The sequence below is a fragment of the Rattus norvegicus genome, chromosome 1, assembly GCF_036323735.1.
Source record: "Rattus norvegicus strain BN/NHsdMcwi chromosome 1, GRCr8, whole genome shotgun sequence".
Classification (NCBI taxonomy): domain Eukaryota; kingdom Metazoa; phylum Chordata; class Mammalia; order Rodentia; family Muridae; genus Rattus; species Rattus norvegicus.
Window position 1 is genome coordinate 21777103 of NC_086019.1, and position 17748 is coordinate 21794850.

The window sequence follows — 17748 nt, forward strand, 5'->3', positions numbered from 1 at the left end:
ACCACAGAGAACAGTACCAAGAGGTAGCCACTCTACAAGGCGATGCAGCAAAACGGGGCTTTACAGAATCAAAGCGGAGGCCAAAGCTGGCCTCACTGTCCATGTACCTTGCCACAGCCCTTAATAGATGGAGAGCCCGAAGCCCACACTAGGGCACTATCTGGACTGCACAGTGAGCCAGCAGCAGGTCTAACCAAGATACATAGCTGATTGTGAGTCATACCCCCCCACCCCCCAACCCCCGAGTCCTCGCCCCATACTGCAGCATGCCCTGCCCGGGCAGAGAAGGGAAAGGAAGACAAAGCTAAAGGAAACAGAAAGGAGGCCTTTACTGTAACGTAACACCAAGAAGCGCAGATCTAAAGCACTTCTCAGCCGGCTCCAACTTCTGTACTTCAGAAAAGCCAGTACCTCCCAAGGACTGCCTTCCCAAGGGCCACTGCTACAAACTTACCTCTTCAGGCTAAAGCGGACGCTAGTGGCCAGGATGGAGCATTTACCAAGCCTGTGGAGGGCTGGGGTCCATTCCCAGCCTACAGGGCAGCTCACAGTCGTGACTCCATTTCAGGGGTCCCAGCACCTTCTCCTCGGACACTTACACGCAGGCAAAACACTCCTATCTATCTATTTCACCTGGGAGAACATTAAACTTACACTCAAACCACTGCCCTTACCTACGGCTACAGAACGAAGGGATCGGCCACTGAAGGCTTTAGCAGGCTGGCATTAGGATCGGTAGAGAATGACCACAGTTGCTGTCAGTGAAGTGCTAACACTGCCAGAAGGCAAGAGACTAGCAAAAGCCTTCGACGGTCAGAATTGTCAGAGTCTTTCTCTGGCTGAATTCGTCCAATATTAATTTCATTTTTAAAAAGATATTCAAATATAATAATCTGTCTAACCAAGCTGATTTATTTTTTTCTCAATATGCAAAATGCAAACTAACCCACCTCCTGCAGTTCTCGTCAAATCTCTCCTCGTCTGGCTTTTAAAACAGCCATCACTGGGGAGGAAGCCCTGAGGCTGGGCCCACAGCATCCACACAGGGCTGCTCTTAGTGCAGTGCAGCTGGAGGCCTGGCAGTGTGGGGGAGGGCCAAGAGAAGATGGGCAGCTCCTTGAGGCTCACTGACGAACAGGCCTAAGCTGTCAGTAAGCTCCAGCTTCAGAGAGTCTGTCTTGACAAATAATGAAGAGAGCAACCAAGAAAGACATCCAACGACAAGCGCTGGCCTCACCGGGCACACACATGTGCACAAACCCACACACAATGTTCACCCATTCACAAAGAACATAGACATCCCTCAGCCTTTAGCTACCGTTAACATAAAGAGGCCACATGGTCCAGTGAGTAACAGTGATTGCTGCCAAGCCTGGCAACCGAAATTCAATGCCTGGGACTCCTGGGGCCATCCTCAGACCTTCGTCCTCACTCCTGTCCACACACAATGCAAACAAGTTCTAAGACAAGCATCAAGTTATACACAGCGGAACACTGATTGCTTCTATTAGGAACATGAAGGTGTGACCTGAGGGGCAGTGCCTGGCGCTCAGTCCAGCACAGCCTGGGAGGTGCACCCCTGAGCTCAGGCTACCTCTCAGCACTTCTGCTGCTGATGTCCTTCTGGAGGTCTCCGGCTCCCAACCGCAGCTTCACTAGCATCCTACCTGGAACTCCATGGTAACCTGAGCAAGAATGCGCTGTCAACCCAGTGCCCTCCGTCCAACACTCAAGTGTGCTAGCAGGCCTGTACACTGTTCAAGACTTTGGCCTAGGAGATCTCCAGCTCCTGGCTGTGTGGGAGGAGGGCTGGAGTACACAGCTGTAAGCATGATAAGGGAAGCACAGACAACGCAACAGTAACTGACTGGTGCGGGAGAAGGCTCCCAAGGTGACCTTGAGGGATAAGAAGGAGCATCCCGGCCTGAGCAGAGGATCTGTGGGCGTAAGTACATTCCAGACTGTGGGAACAGTGGGGAAGGGCCCGGGACGTTAAAGATAAATGTGCTGTTGAGAACGGGGAGTACCTCATCGGCCTGGAACATGGGGTGGGGAGTGGAGATGGGAAAACGGAAGCAACAGCCAAACAATGCACGGTCAGTACTGAACTCAGATGTTCTCACTCAACCCTGTAGGCGATGGAAAATAATATTAACTCTGTGTCTCTGGAAGACTGCTCTGGCAGACATTTGAGAACAAGTGATACAATGAAAGGAAGCTGATATAATGCTCGCCCCAACGATCCCTGACGGGGCAACCGAAGTACAAACAGAGAGGTGGGGTGCAGAACTGTTTGGTGAGCAAGCAGACATGACTGGATAGTAAGCTCAGCTGTGGGAGGAAAGGAGAGCAGAGCTCCTAGGCTGCTTGAAGTCAAATGCCAAATAGGGATACTGCGGGCTTAGAGAAACTTCCGAAAGGACCAGGAAATAGAACAAGGGGATCAAATCTGCCTGGATGGTACTTGGACTGAAGTGCCTACATACTACTCAACCAAAAAGGCTGGGTGTGATGGGACAGCAGAGGCTCCTAGGTAGGTAGGCAGTATCAGAGTGGGTAGAGCTCCCCGGGGCAAAGGGGACAAGGAAGACACTCCCAATGAACTTTTAAGGAGCCTCATGGAGCAGTGCAAGGTCCATCCGAATGGGTGAGGCGTCCAGACTCACGCAGGACAGCAGCTGCAGGGACCCACGAGGTTAAGGATGCTAGGAAAGTGTGGTGCAGGAGGGAGAGGTAAGCAGGCCTCGAGCTCTGACAGCCAGCACCAAGGAAGAGGTAGGGAGGCAGCAGCTACCACACACTTCACAGCTGAGAGGATGACAACACACTCCACTTACATAACTTTAAAGCACGTCTTAGAAAAGAGGGGGGAAAAATCTCTTCTAATAAGTGACGATTCCCCCAGAATGCATGTAAATAAACAGGAAGTGCAGAATCCGTTAGGCTAAACAATGTCCAATGAGAAGGCATTGTTTCCTTCTGTTTTTTTAACTTCTCAATGTTTGGAATTTCCTGTATAATCTTTCATCTTCTGATATATAAGCATGATCTGTAAGTCAGTACTTAGTAACCTACCATGAGGAACACGACCAAACGAGTGTCAATGTGCCTGACTGTATGATGCAGAACTGAGAAACTCACCACTAAAGCTGAAGAGTCTAAGGGCGGGCGACTTGTTCTCATCAGTGTTTGCCAAGGGCCCGACTAAACTGATTTTACAAGGCAGAGACTACAACTGTGATCCCCATTCTGAAACTGAGAGGCCTGTGTCTACTACAAGCTCAGCTCACGAGACAAACCAATGAAGCCCAGCAGCACCGACAGACCCCATAAGCACATGTGAGGTGATGAACAGTACTCCCTTTACAGAGCCGAACCCTTTCCAGGGCGGGCTTTAAGATGTCTGATAGTGCACACAGATCCTATCTCTGGAGCAGAACCAAACAGCACAGCTGCAAGACATCTTCCCCGCTGCTGTAAGCGACTCAATCGCAGCTCTCCCCTTTCAGAAGAGCCTATAAAAGCCAGAAGCAGGACTGGTTCCCCTACAAACTGCTTAGAGGAACTGCACTTTCCTGATGCAAACTTTAGGGGAAAAACTAATAGACACAAGACAGTTACTTTACCTTAAAACGGAACCATGAAAACCTGAGAAAAGTCTCCAACTGAACCAGAACAAAGCAGATAAACGTGCATCTGCAAAGCTGCAGCTGCCATCACCGTAACAGGGAGTTTAGAGCCACAGTGGCAGAAGTCTGAGAAGCTTCTAAGTAGTAGTAATAATAATTTGTATTCATATGAAGAGTATTTATCTGGACAACATATTTATGGCATGTGGCTATTCCATAACAGCTAAGACTAAGAAAAAGCTATCTTAAAAACCACTGAAGTAATACCAAGACAGGCTCCAGCAGCCCAATGGGCACCTCCTGACACCATCGCTCCCACAGCAACAGATTCCCCTAGTCAAATACTTCATCTGCAGGCAAGACAAAAACCAACACCCACTTCTCAACAGCCAAAATAAACAATGAAATCAATAAATAAAAATCCAAAGAAATAGGCCTCCCAAATTTCACCACGCCAGTTCCAAACCCTCCGATTCAGGTGAGCACCAGGTGCAGTTAACCAGTGTGAGCGTCTTCAGGAGCTAAAGACCAAGAACATAAAACTGCCCAACTTCTGGACAATAACCATTCTGAAGAGCAACCACAAGAGAAGGAAATAAGCAACTGTCAACAGAGGAGCTTGGAATGTTACCTGCAACTGTCACAACCCTGAAGGACAGCCAAGGCACAGAGACAACCCCTGTCAGACACACCTGCAGGTCAGTGCCAGTGCTCATGTTGCAAAGTACATGGAGCATTTTCCTCATCACAGTGACCTGTCTGCTTCAGGAACAAGCTCTCCCAAATTCCAACCATCCTGACTTAGGTCAAAGTCTCTGCCATCCCTTAACGGCGCAGAATGGAAATCCCATGGTGGCTAACCATCAGTCTTGCATTTCCACAGTCGGCTGTGGGATTCCATCTCGATCAGCATCCTGACCACCGATGTGGAGCAGAACCTTAACCTAGTTTGTGTTAGGCATTGTAGCACTGCACTGTGGTCCTTGCCTAAGTCTTAAAGCCCAACAGTCCAACCAAACAGAGTCCCATCTCCCGACCGTTCGCATTTAGATACAGATGTTTCCACACACAGGACTGCCTGAATAATTTGTACTCTAATAAATTTTCTCAAAATCATTTTTTAGATATATACAATGAATTATAAAATGTGGAGAAAAATAAACCTACCACCTTGGTCTGTGTTCCAGATACATGTACACACACACACACACACACACACACACACACACACACACACAGCCCTTGCATTTAATGTTAAAGCACTAGCAATGGCTTTGTACAGAAGTTAAGAAGGCTTTGCCTGTTCAAGAACTACAAAGTCACTTAGGATGTGTGTCCACATAGCAGACGTGGTTGCGCATATTTTGAATCTCAGCACTAGGATGGCGGAGCACACAGATCTCTGCAATACTTCAGGTCAGTCCCGTCTACAGAGCACACTGCAGGCAGCCAGGGCTACACAGTTAAACACTGGCTAAGGAGGACAAGGCATGGAGGGGGAAGGTAACAAAGGAACCACGGTACTTCTGAGTTCTAGTTTGTTATACAGTGAGTTTGTAAACAGCCCTTGTACATGTGGGACATGCTGGGCCACACAAGATCCTGGGCCATTGTTTGAATGAGCCATCCTGGCTCCTGGAATGGATCCTGGTTGCCGTGAAGCCAGAGGGTTGCAGCAGAGGTGAGCAGACACTGTGAGTCTGAGTTCATCAAGGAAAGACTCCAAAGCAAGTGCGGATAACGATGCTCAACGGCATCACAGAGCATCCGTGCAGAGCATTCGTACAGAACATTCGTACAGAACATTCATACAGAGCATTCGTACAGGGCATCCGTGCAGAGCATTCATACAGAACATTCGTACAGAGCATACATACAGGGCATTCGTACAGAGCGATACTGGGACCTACACCTGCTACCCAGTTCTCATAAACCGCATGGGCTCTAGGTCTGTGGTGGCCATCATCAGGGAAGGTGAGGTCCACATCTCTACAGCCATGGTAGGACACACTGACTCATCTGAGGCAGCCTGGGGTGGGAGGACATTAGCAAGGAGATTCCATCTATGATGCTAGTAGGCAGGGTCAGAAGAAGGCCAGCTGGGGTTCCAGAGCAGCAACCTAGGGAAAGGGGAAGCCAGGGGGAGCACACAAGCTGCTCCCCACCATAAGGGTTTGAACTCCAGAGTCCACCGAGGACAAACTACCTCTTTGAACAAGAACACAAGCCCATTCCTTTCCCATCAGCATTTCCACCACCCCATCCCAAGTGAGTTTAAGCCCCAACTTTGTGTCCTTTTGTATCCTAGGCCAGCACAATTTGGATCATACCCTTCTATACAAAAGTGGAACATTGTAAAAGATGACCTCACCTTCCCAAAGGAACGACATTAAAACCCTCTGCGTAGGAAGAACAAACAAAAGGGGCTGTCTACAGATACCAAACACATATAGAAATATCCCATTGTCCTGACTTCCGATGCTCTATCTACTGTCTCCTGGGTGAACTTACAGCTCATATCACATTCTCTAGCTGATATAATCACCAGATTTAAGGGTTGAAAAGATATTGCAGATTACAGTTATGAATTGAAGAAATCTGAATGCAAGTTTGAAAATCAAAAGTTGGGCTCCCCAGAACTATGGAGACAGTCTTAAAAAGTGAAAAGCCAGACGCACAAGATGTTCTGGGAGAGAGTGGGTGTGGACTACAAGCCAAGCAGCTGCTTGAGCACCCACTAGACCTAAGTCGCATGCGAAGGTAAGTTACTGTGATGCTGTATGCAAGGATGGCCACCAAAGGACACCAATGAATAATCCTATTCATAAAAATGGGAGGGTCATCCAGGATCATATCAAGACAGGAAAACAACTTGAAAAGTTCAACACCTGGAGTCAGGCATGGTGGCACACACCTTTAATCCCAGTACTCCAATGGCCAATGGCTGAGGCAGGGAGAGCTCTGTGAATTTGAGGCCAGCCTGGTCTATACAGTGAGTTCCAAGACAGAACAGTCAGGGTATAGAGAGAGAACCTGTCTGAAAAAGAGGAGAGGAGGAGGAGGAAGTGAAAGATAGGAACAGGAAAAGAGGAAATAGAAGAGAGCAAAAAAGGAGAAGAGAGTAAGAGGAGGAAATGGAGAAAAGAGAAAGGGGAGAGAAGGGGAGAGGAGGGGGGAGGGAGGGAGGGAGGGAGAGAGCGGGGAGCGATCGAGCCAGTGCATGAGCGCACAGCATTGTAGGGTGATGTCATTATGCAGGTAAAGGTGGACAAGATAAAGCAAAGCTTGTCATTGGATGAGAAGGAAGGGGGGACAAGGGAGGAGGGGCTGAGAGAACATGGCGGCAGATGTTAAGATTCTTCTCTACGTATAGTTACAGGTTGTTATGACTATTTTTAAGGGATCGATGTGTACAGGATTTTGTGTTGTCTAGATGGGCAAATTATATCTTATCAATTGGATCAGAGGCTATTGTATGGTGTGTCCAAGAGACTGTGTGGTGGCGGGATGCACCAGGCCCGCCATGGAACTGGGATGTGTATGCCTGGCATGGTGACAACCCGCCCTGGGAACTAGATGGGTAGAGACTGCTGCCAAGCTCAGAGAGTAGCCATCGGCAGTGTGAGGCGGGACGGAGCTCTGAGTGAGGACAGGGTGCCGCACTGAAACGGCTCTCGGACTGCCTGGATCAGAAAGTACTTACGGCCAAGGAGATAAATTAGCACTAGTTGCAACAGCCCGCCAGAGCTGGAACTAGCAAGAGAGCGACTGCCAGGGTACATGCAGGGAACCCTTCCGCTCTTTTTCACTTTTTACCACAACACAACATCTTTCCATCATAGACACACTGCAAAATCTGCACACAGACACCTTCTCACCACCCTTCAACACTGTACTCAATGGAAGACAGACAGCCTTCCTCTCAATATCAGGAAAAAGAGGATTCTCCTGGACACTTCTGTCCAACATTCATTCAAATTTCAAGCCAGGAAGAAAAGTCGTCCCCCCCTCCCCCCCCCGGGGGGGGGAGGAATCTATGTTTTTAAGAAAAATAAAAAGCATTAAATTAAAACATAAAAAACATCTAAGAGGAAAGAAGCAAATTATCCCTACTGGGAAATGCACAATCTGCAAAGAACAGTTTTAAGATAATGAACCAGTTCAGCAATGATTAATATTTTTAAAAAAGCAAGTGTATTTCTACACAATGAACAACACAATAGGATAATGTTTCCACTCACCTTCAAAAAGAATAAAATGAGAGGAGTAAGCTCAACTGAGGAGCTAGCAGACACGCCACACACTGGAAAACACTGGCCGGCGTGAAGGAAGCCGTGAGTGTAGGAGGAGTGCTGGACGAGCCAGAGGATTGGGGGTGCAGAAATGGCAGTCGCTGCCCTCCACACAGATCTATAGACACAGGAATGAACCAGAGGTCAAGCTGGTTTTTGTGAAAATGACAAGATAATTCTAAAAGTATGAAGTACTGTAAAGAAAGACTTGAAGGGCTACCATATTAGTAGCTAAACTAATATTGAAAGAGAGGACAAAAGTGAGCTCCATTTGAAAATTAAAATACTAATTAAAACATTATAGCACTGGAATAAAAAATACATACAGGGTAATGAACAGTAACTGTTAGCCCAGAACAAGACTGGCAAGTCTATCAATATGAACAAAGTCTTCTAACAAATGGTGATGGGACAACAGCTACCTTTATGCCAAAGAAAACCGCGAGCCCTCATCTCACTACAGATAAAAGTAAGTCCAAAGTGCAACAAACACCAAATGCCAGAGTAAAATCTATATAGAAGCTTTTAAGAAAAAAGTGTGTAAATAAATCTTCATTATTTTTCTGGATTAAATATAAAACCAAGAGCAATACAACAGAAAGCAAACAGATGAACTGGACCTTACCAAATTAAAGGAACCCACGGAGGGGGGGGGGGTGTTAAAGCAAACAAGTGAATAGCCAGAAATACTCGAGAGCATGTATGTGACAAGGGTCTCCAACACAGAACACGTGAAGTGACTTGAACAGACATTTCTCACAATGTATTTACAAATGGCCAATCACAACAAGAAAAAAACAGTTTGATTATAAAATCAAACTCACCTGCTGGGTTAGCAGTTTTAAGAAAAAGATGAAAAACAGTGTTAGACCAATGTGATCACACGCATGTGTAATGCCAGCACTTGGAAGGCTGGGCCAGGAGCTGAAGATCAGCCTGGAGAACATAGCAAATCCCTGCCTAAAGAATAAATCAAAAGTGCACAGGCCTGTGTGTGCGCACGAGAACACACACACAAGGTGCTCCTGAGAATCGGGAAAACCTAGAGCCTGAGTGCTCTGCTCATGGCAACAGAAAGTGGAAGTGAAGGTTCCGGGGCTTTGGGAAGAGTGGGAATGGCTGTTTAGGATGCAAGGTTTCTTCTATGCAAGAGAAAAGGGTTTAAGGTCCTACGACACCATTGGTAGTATAAACACAGTGTAGAAAACAAGGTGTAGAACCCAGGATTGGCAAGGACCAAACAGAAAGCTGTGCAACAGACACAAACAGAAAAGTAAGGGGCGAGATGGGACTTTTAAGAACTTAGGAGAAATTAATCCAGAGAACTTTAAATTCATCCACTGATGTCTAAATGGTGAACAAAGAATAACTCTAACCTAATCCAGGCCCAGAAGAAGTGCATCCTTGAACTGTATGTGAAGACACTGAACGAAGTGGAAAAATTAAAATGAGCAAACTATCTCCAAATTCATACGGAAGCACAAAAGCCCCCGGCTGCCAAATAGTCCTAGAGAGGACGAACACTGCTGCGGGGCCCGCCTGCCATTCCAGAGGGCAGGACACATGCCAGGGACCCAGAAAGGAGCAACACTATATGACAGCAAACAACAACAGACTCACAGACCAGCACACACACACACACACGCGCGCACACGCACACACACACACGCACACACACACGCACACACACGCACACACGCACACACACACGCACACACACACGCACGCACACACACACACACACGCACACACACACGCACACGCACACACACACGCACACGCACACACACACACACACGCGCGCACACACACACGCGCACACACACACACGCACACACACACACACAAACACGCACACACGCACACACACACGCACACACGCACACACGCACACACACACGCACACACGCACACACGCACACGCACACACGCACACACACACGCACGCACACGCACACACACACACGCACACACACACGCACACGCACACACGCACACATGCCTACAGCCATTTACTACTTAACAAACATAACAAAAACATGTGCTAGAGAAGAGAAAACATTCTGAATTAATGGTCTGGGAAAACAGGATGTCCATATGTACAGTGATGAAATCAGACTCCAATCTCACCTTGAACAAAACTACTAAGGGGACCAGAGAGCTAAGCATGAACACTGGAACTGCTATAAGAAACCATAGGCGGTATCCACATGATACAGGTTTAAGAACGGACTTCCTGAGTAGGACTTTGCTTGCCCAAGAATTAAGGCAACAATTGATTGTGGGACTTCATAAGACTACGATGCTTCTGTAAGAAGAAGCCCACAGAGAGGAGGAGAATCTTTGTTAGCTATACATCTGATAAGGGATATCCAGAGTGAATAAATAAATATATATTCATGCACACATATCAATACATATCCATATATGTATCCATATACATAAATACAGATACACACATACAAATGACCCATTCAAAAGTAGACTTCAATTCTAAGCAGAGTTCTTAGACATATAAATAAAACTGGCTAAGAAATATCACAAAACCTGTTTATCGCCACTAACAATTAGAGAAAAGCATATGAAAACGACTTTGAGATTTCATCTTCCCCTGTCAGAAGGCCAGGATGGGCAAAACAACTCACAACAAATGCTAGAGAAGACTTGGAAAGGGAACTCTCATTCACTGTTGGTGCGGTTGCAAAGTAGCCCAGATGCTCTGGAAATGAGTTTCAGATCCTCCGAAAGCGAAGACTAATTTACCATACGCCCCAGCCACAGCAGTCCTGGCATGTACCTAAAGGACTCTACACCCCACTGCACAGATCCCAGCTCAGCCGTGTTCACTGAGGTTCAAGTCACAGTACCTAGGACATGTCCTCTACCCAGCAAACGATGGAAGAAGATGTGGATCAGAAGCCCTATTGAGGACCATCTGTCCCAAAGAAAATAAAGTCTGCAGATACGTGTAGTTCATACCCTTAGTCAAGAAAACGTATCTCTGTAACAGACAAGAAGCTTCAACCATTGCAGAACACTGATCGCAGAGCTATGGAGCCCAACCCTGAGTAATGCACCTACCATGGAACGCTAGCACCTGAGGCTCGGGGCTCACTGAAGAAAAGAAGTGAAAGGGTTCTAAAAAGTCAGGGGAATGGGGATTTTGCTGTGAGATTGTCTCTCAGGAAGCAACACCCTCGATGTGTCACCAACATGGCATTCTAAACATAACCTGAGCAGGGACACCAATAGACGTGCTAACATTGAAGTGGGACAGCCCTGTAAGCCAAATACAGAATGCTGAGAGTGGGGACACAGTCTTCCTCAAGGGAAGAACACACCAATTTATTCTCATACCAAAATGGTTAGCCCTGAAAACATATACAAATAACATCTTATGGACTAAGCAGGGTGTCTGTGTGTGTGTGTGTGTGTGTGTGTGTGTGTGTGTGTGTGTGTGTGTGTGTACACATCAGCAATAGGGAGAAAAGCTATGAGTTTGAAATAGAGAGGAGGGACATGGGAGGGTCTGGAGGGAGGAAAGGGAATGGGGATATCTAAAATGTTTTTTAAAATTCTAATTCAAAAGACGACAAGACCTACTGAAGCTTAAGCTTGCTAGTACTGTCTTTGGATGAGGGGATGACCTTAGGAAAGAAAATAAGGTCTGCTCTATATTTTCTGAAGAACTAGAAGAGAGAGTAATAAATCTGTTCAGTGTTTCACTGTTCTAATGCCTATTCCTTTGTTTTTCAAGAGACCAGAATAAAAACACAACCACTTCCCAATGTTGGGGATTGGGGCTAGTGTTTCGTTGGATATCAACATTAAAGTCAGCCATGAATGAACTCACCTATGTGAGAGTTGTGAAGGAGATAAAGTGAGCAAATACTCAGCAGGATGGTGAGAAGAATGTGGCCAAACAGACTGGGAGGGAGGAGGTGGTCAAGGAGCTGAGCAGCAGAGCCTTTCACTGAAACCATTATCACAGTGAGGGATGCATCCAACTTTAGATTGGGCATCAATAAGACAAAGACATAACCACTAAGTGGTGGTAAACTGAAATCAGACAAGTACTCAATTAACTTGCAAAGACAGGAAAAGAAGAAAAAGATGAAATGGAAAACCAATGGCAAGGCAGCACCCACCTACATGAAAAAGTACATGCAGTTATCTAAGGCACCAACGCAAAGGCAGAGTGCAGTGCGGAAGAAGAGGCCAGAGCCACAAAAGCCAGACTCAGGCAAGGCAGAAGCAGTGGGCTCTGGGTAACTGAAGCTGGCAGCTGCTGAGCCATGGAATTCAGCACCGAGATCAGCCTCAAGACCCAGAGTGTTGTTAAGGGAAACTGCACAGTTTACTTCAAGGCAAAACTGTCTGATTACATTATGGAGATGGTAGCCAAAAAATACAGTCAGAAGCAAATGACGAAAACTGGCTGCTTCTAGGGAACAACACAGCTCAGTTTACCATTTGCCTTCATGGTTATTAGATAAACTCAACTCTGCTCCAAATGAACGTGCATTTGGTTCTCAACCTGTGGGTGGTGACCGCACCGGGAACTGAGGGTCACAGGGGTCAAATATCAAATATTTACATTAAGACTCATAACAGCTGGGAGGAAGAGGAATGGGGAGAGGGGGAAAGGGGGTCAGGATCAGTGTGGGAAGAGACAGGTAGATGTACAGAGGGTCAGGGGATTGAACAGAGGTGTGTAGCAGTGGGGAATGAGGAACTTGGGGTAGCAACCAGAAAGTCCCTGATACCAAGAAAGCAAGAGGCTCCCAGGACCCAACAGGGATGACATCAGCTGAAACACCAACAAAGGGGAGGTAGACCCTGTAGCAACCATATCCAGAGGTTAGGCATGGCCCCCGACTGAAGGATGGGGCCATTCACACATCTCAAAAATATTAACCCAGAATCGTTCCTGTCTAAAGGAAATGCAGGGACAAAGTGTGGAGCAGAGACTGAAGGAAAGGCCATCCAGAGACTGCCCCACCTGGGAATCCAGCCCATATACAGACACCAAACCCAGTCACTAGTGCTGATGCCAAGAAGCGCTTGCTGACAGGAGCTCTGCCACAGCCTGACCAATACAGATGCGGATGCTCTCAGTCAACCACCGGACTGAGCACAGGGACCCCAGTGGAGGAGTTAGGGAAAGGACTGAAGGAGCTGAGGGAGTTTGCAATCCCATAGGAAGAACAACAATATCAACCAACCAGACACCCCCAGAACTCCCAAGGACTAAACCACCAACCAAAGAATACACATGGAGGGACCCACAGCTACAGCTGCATATGTAGCAGAGGATGGCCTTGTCAGACATGAATGGAAGGCGAGGCCCTTGGTTCTGTGAAGGCTTAATGCCCCAGTGTACGGAAATATCAGGGCAGGGAGGCGGAAGTGGGTGGATGGGAGATGAAGCACCCTCAAAGAAACAGGGGAGATGGGTTGGGGGTTTGCAGAAGGGAAACTGGGAAAGGGGATAACATTTGAACTGTAAATATAAAAGTATCTCAAAAAATCTTCAAATAAATTCAAAACTATTAGTGTATGCACAAATAAAAAAGATTCATAACAGTAGCAAAATTGCAATTATAAAGCAGCAACAAAAATAATGTTGTGGTTGGAAGTCACCACAATATGAGAACTGTAGAGACCTTTCCTGAGTGATATAGTATATAAAACCTTCTGAGGGCAGCGCCGCTGAGGGCAGTGCCGCTGAGGGCAGATTTCACGGTTTCTCCAACCTCATAGGAGCAAAAATGTCAACAGTGAAGCCTCTGAGGGAGACAGCACCCTCTGAGGATGGGATAGATATTAAGTCAGACGCAGATGTTCGCACTGATCAAGACCTCAGTTTTGTACAGGACTCCAATCTTGGAAAGCCTACAATGGCCCTTACATAGGTTTCTTCTTAATTCTACTGAGAATTAGCAAACGCCTGCAAGCAGAAATGGAGTTGCTGGAGCTCATTTAAACAGGCTGCAATTTCAGCAGCAGCCAAGCGGGTGGGGGGGTAGGGTCACAGGCAAGCAAGCGGGTGTACAGAGGGCCAGTATATGAACAGGATGTCTGTCTCTGCTTGACAGGATCACAGGCAAGCAAGCGGGTGTACAGAGGGCCAGTATATGAACAGGATGTCTGTCTCTGCTTGACAGGATCACAGGCAAGCAAGCGGGTGTACAGAGGGCCAGTACATGAACAGGATGTCTGTCTCTGCTTTATTCCTTTCCCACTTCCCTCATCTGCCACATTAGTGACATGGCTCTAATTCTAACAGTACAGTATTTCTTTCCCAACTTCTAAAATATCTACACTCTAAAAACATTCAGTGTTATCTGAACTTTCAACTGAACCTGAAAGTGTCTACATATATTCTAGGATTTTTTTTTTTTTTTGGTTCTTTTTTTCGGAGCTGGGGACCGAACCCAGGGCCTTGCGCTTCCTAGGGTTAGGGTTAGGGTTAGGGTTAGGGTTAGGGTTAGGGTTAGGGCACTGAGCTAAATCCCCAACCCCTATTCTAGGATTTTTAAAGCTTAAAATCATAGCCAAAACACTCAAATAACAACATGTGGTCCACAAATTACTAAAAGCAACATGAAGACACATATACACTTGATGCATTTTGCTTTATTATTCTTCAGAAAAACTTACTCTTTGTAAAAGCATGGATATTATTTTTACACTTTTGAGAAAAATGTAAAGAGTTTACAACCATGGCTGTAACTTGTTCCTCTTGGATGTAAACACACACACCAAGGGCTTTAGAAAAATGCTTGTGCAGAAGTCATGTATGGCCCTAAGTGAGCTTCCTGGAAGTTCCAATTCAGGAGGAAGACTGCAGCAGCCGTCAGCCTAACTAGCACAGACCTGGTATGTACTGGGTGAGCACTGGAACATTTGATGAATTTATAAGCAATAGCACAGAATCATGGAGTAAAGGCTACTACTAACCCCCCACTCTAAGGAAAGCACAGCAAGACAGCGGAGATGTGTTCCTGGCTCTCCATCCAGGCCAAGTGTGGACGTCCTCTGTACTTCCTCCTCTCATCACGTTCTCATCTTTTAAGTCTTACTATCAGTGTCCTGCGAACTCAGCAGCTCTGATTTCTTACTTGATGTTGAATCTACTCAGCCCAGCACGTGGAAAAAAAAAATGGACATAAAAATGCTTTGTACTCAAAGGCGGCAATTACCAAAGTCAACTCCTCAACTGGCCATCTCGACGTCCCTTCATTCCTGGGCAGGGATTTACAGCTAGAGACTTGACCAATTCATCTTTAAAGGAAGTAACGTTTAAAAAGAAAAAAGATAACTGCACTAATACCAAGGCTACGGATAAAACTTAAAGGATTAGTTTATATTTACCTAAAATTATACACAAGGTTGTGCCTGTGTGTGTGTGTGTGTGTCTGTGTCTGTGTGCACGCGAGTGCATGCATTTGTATGTGTGTGGTTGTGATTGTGTAAAAGGAAATTAAGCCACTTGAACTGACAATGCTCCCCACAAAACCCCAGCATGAGACACCTCCTTTCCAATGGTTGGCCAGGCTAGTCCATGTGGCCCCCAGAGCATACAGGTTATGGATGTAGTCTTGGCTGCCTTCCAGGGGCTGAGGATGGCCCCTATAACTGAAGATAACACAGTTAGGGGACAAGACTGAGATGATTCCAGGGAGATCCGACCTAAAGTCTCCTTCTGAAGTCTGGCTTCCTTGGCACCAGAAGATAATTCTTTGCAAGCTGCCAAGGGAGGAAGCAATTAACAGTCCCTCCCAGCTGTCGTCCATGTCCCCTTCACAGCACTCACGCCCTTCAACTGCAGCCATACCAACTTCTGCCACAAGAAATGCATCTCCATGTTCCCATGTGCATTAATACACACCTGTCTCTTAGGTCTAAACTGTCCAGTTCTCATGACTACACTTAAAAGCAAACAGACCAACACAACTCCAACATGGCCTTGCAGATCTAAGACTGAAAATAGGCACTACATGACCAAGTAGAAGAGTGCACCTATTACTGATTTTACAGATACGCAGAATGGCACTTGGGCCTGAGCAGAACACAAGAGCTAATTGTGAGTTTATGGTACATACACAAATAACAAAAGCCATGAAACTGAAATCTAGATGGCAAACCACACCAGCTAAATCTGCCAGTAGCAAAATCAAAGTAGGATTTCAGAATGTGTACTAAAATGGGCTAGGTATAACAAGACTCGTTTTCACATGACCCTGAGATAGAGCATGACACTTGAAGCAAGTCCTCCCCATGCAAAGAAGGACAGAAGGACAGGAATCACAGGAGACAAGACAGCCCGGGTGCTCTCTCTCACCTAGCCGTTCACACCCTATGAACCACACACCCGGTGACAGTACAGAATGTGAAGTGGCTGTGTGAAGGGCAGAGTGGCAGGCCTAACGGTGGGTAGTCACCACTGACCTGGGAAAGAAGGCGGCAGAGCCAGAGGAACCAACAGACCTGTACTCTGGAAGGCTAGACATTCCCTCCAGATACAGCAGATCAAATAGAGCGTCAGGATTTGCCCTGGAGAAGTAAGGGCTGGTATGTGTGTACAGAGGTGTATGCACACGCACCCCACATGCACCCCACACCCACACCCTGGCAACTTCCCATTTGTCCTACTTGTATAAGCCTCATTGTCAACACTAATCTCCACATATTCAAGTAGTATGGTATGGAAATAATTGGGAACTATATCATATCTTCCCTCCCAATCCTTTCCTATTTCCTTCTATTCTCCTTGGTAATTTTAGTTTGACCAATTAGAATAAACTAAACCACAAAGTTTTGACTCAATAAGGAATCTGCGTTTTCTGTCATTTTGTCATGGGGTTGATTTTTACATGATCTGCCTATACCATTTTAGATTTACCTTTTAAAGAAACAGATGGGATATCATGTCATGGGGCTTGAAACCACATCACATGGGCATAGCAGACGCCCAGATAGACACAGGCACTGTTAACCAAGTTCAGATAACAAGAGTCAGCTCACATTTGAAGCAGCCCTTGGAAATCTGCAAATCAGCTCTCTAGGCCAAGTTAAGGCTATGTGACTAGATCTCTGTTTCAATAGCTCCTTAACAGTTAGAAAGGACCTGCTGTACTTCTATGATCTCAGAAAATGTCCAGAATGGTGACCTATCCCTTTCTGTGTCACAACTGTAATCAACTAATATACACCCCTGCTACTAAATACAAGCTTGCAAATGAAGTTAATGTTTCCAGACACAAACTCACACAAATGTTCTTACTGCCGTGTTCTGTCAACGGAAGGTAAGTTTAAAAAAAGAGAATGTTGTTGTGTTAATCGACACATGCATACCACAAACCAAAGTCTAGGGATGTCTAGCCAAAATGCTAGCTGCTGATTCCAAAAATATGGGCACAGGAAGATCGAGTTCTATTGTATTTTTCTGTTACCGAGTTTTCTATACATAATATGTGTTGACACTGTAGTAAAAAAGAGTAGGGCCATCGATGGTTCACCAGGTACAGATGCTTGCCACTAAATCTGATGTCCTGATCCAACATGGTAGGAAAATACAACTCCCACAAATTGTCCTGATATACACAGACATATACACAAATAAAATAAATGAAATTGTGTGTATGTGTATACACACACACACACACACACACACACACACACACACACCCAATGGCAGTGTTCCGCTTACCTGAACACAGAGGTGCATTCAGGATGTGCCCCCTGAGCTGGCGGGCACACAAACTGCTGGACTCTAAACGACCAAGGCTGCCTGCCAGACACTGTTACTCCAGGGGACTTCC

General features: G+C 46.2%; 1 protein-coding gene across 47 annotated transcripts in view; it reads right to left on the bottom strand.

The window, feature by feature from the left end:
- Epb41l2 (erythrocyte membrane protein band 4.1-like 2) overlaps positions 1 to 17748 on the bottom strand; it is a 174771-nt gene that overhangs the window by 94767 nt on the left and 62256 nt on the right. For 8 of the 47 annotated variants that reach the window (XM_063265477.1, XM_063265386.1, XM_063265430.1 and 5 more), the window contains exon 2: positions 7871 to 8039. The exons of 33 other annotated variants lie outside the window; for them this stretch is intronic. The gene's annotated coding sequence lies outside the window, so the exon portion shown is untranslated. Of the gene's footprint in view, positions 1 to 454; positions 4760 to 7870; positions 8040 to 17748 lie in introns of those variants that run through there. 6 more of the 47 variants (XM_063265451.1, XM_063265495.1, XM_063265483.1 and 3 more) reach the window with 6 other exon arrangements.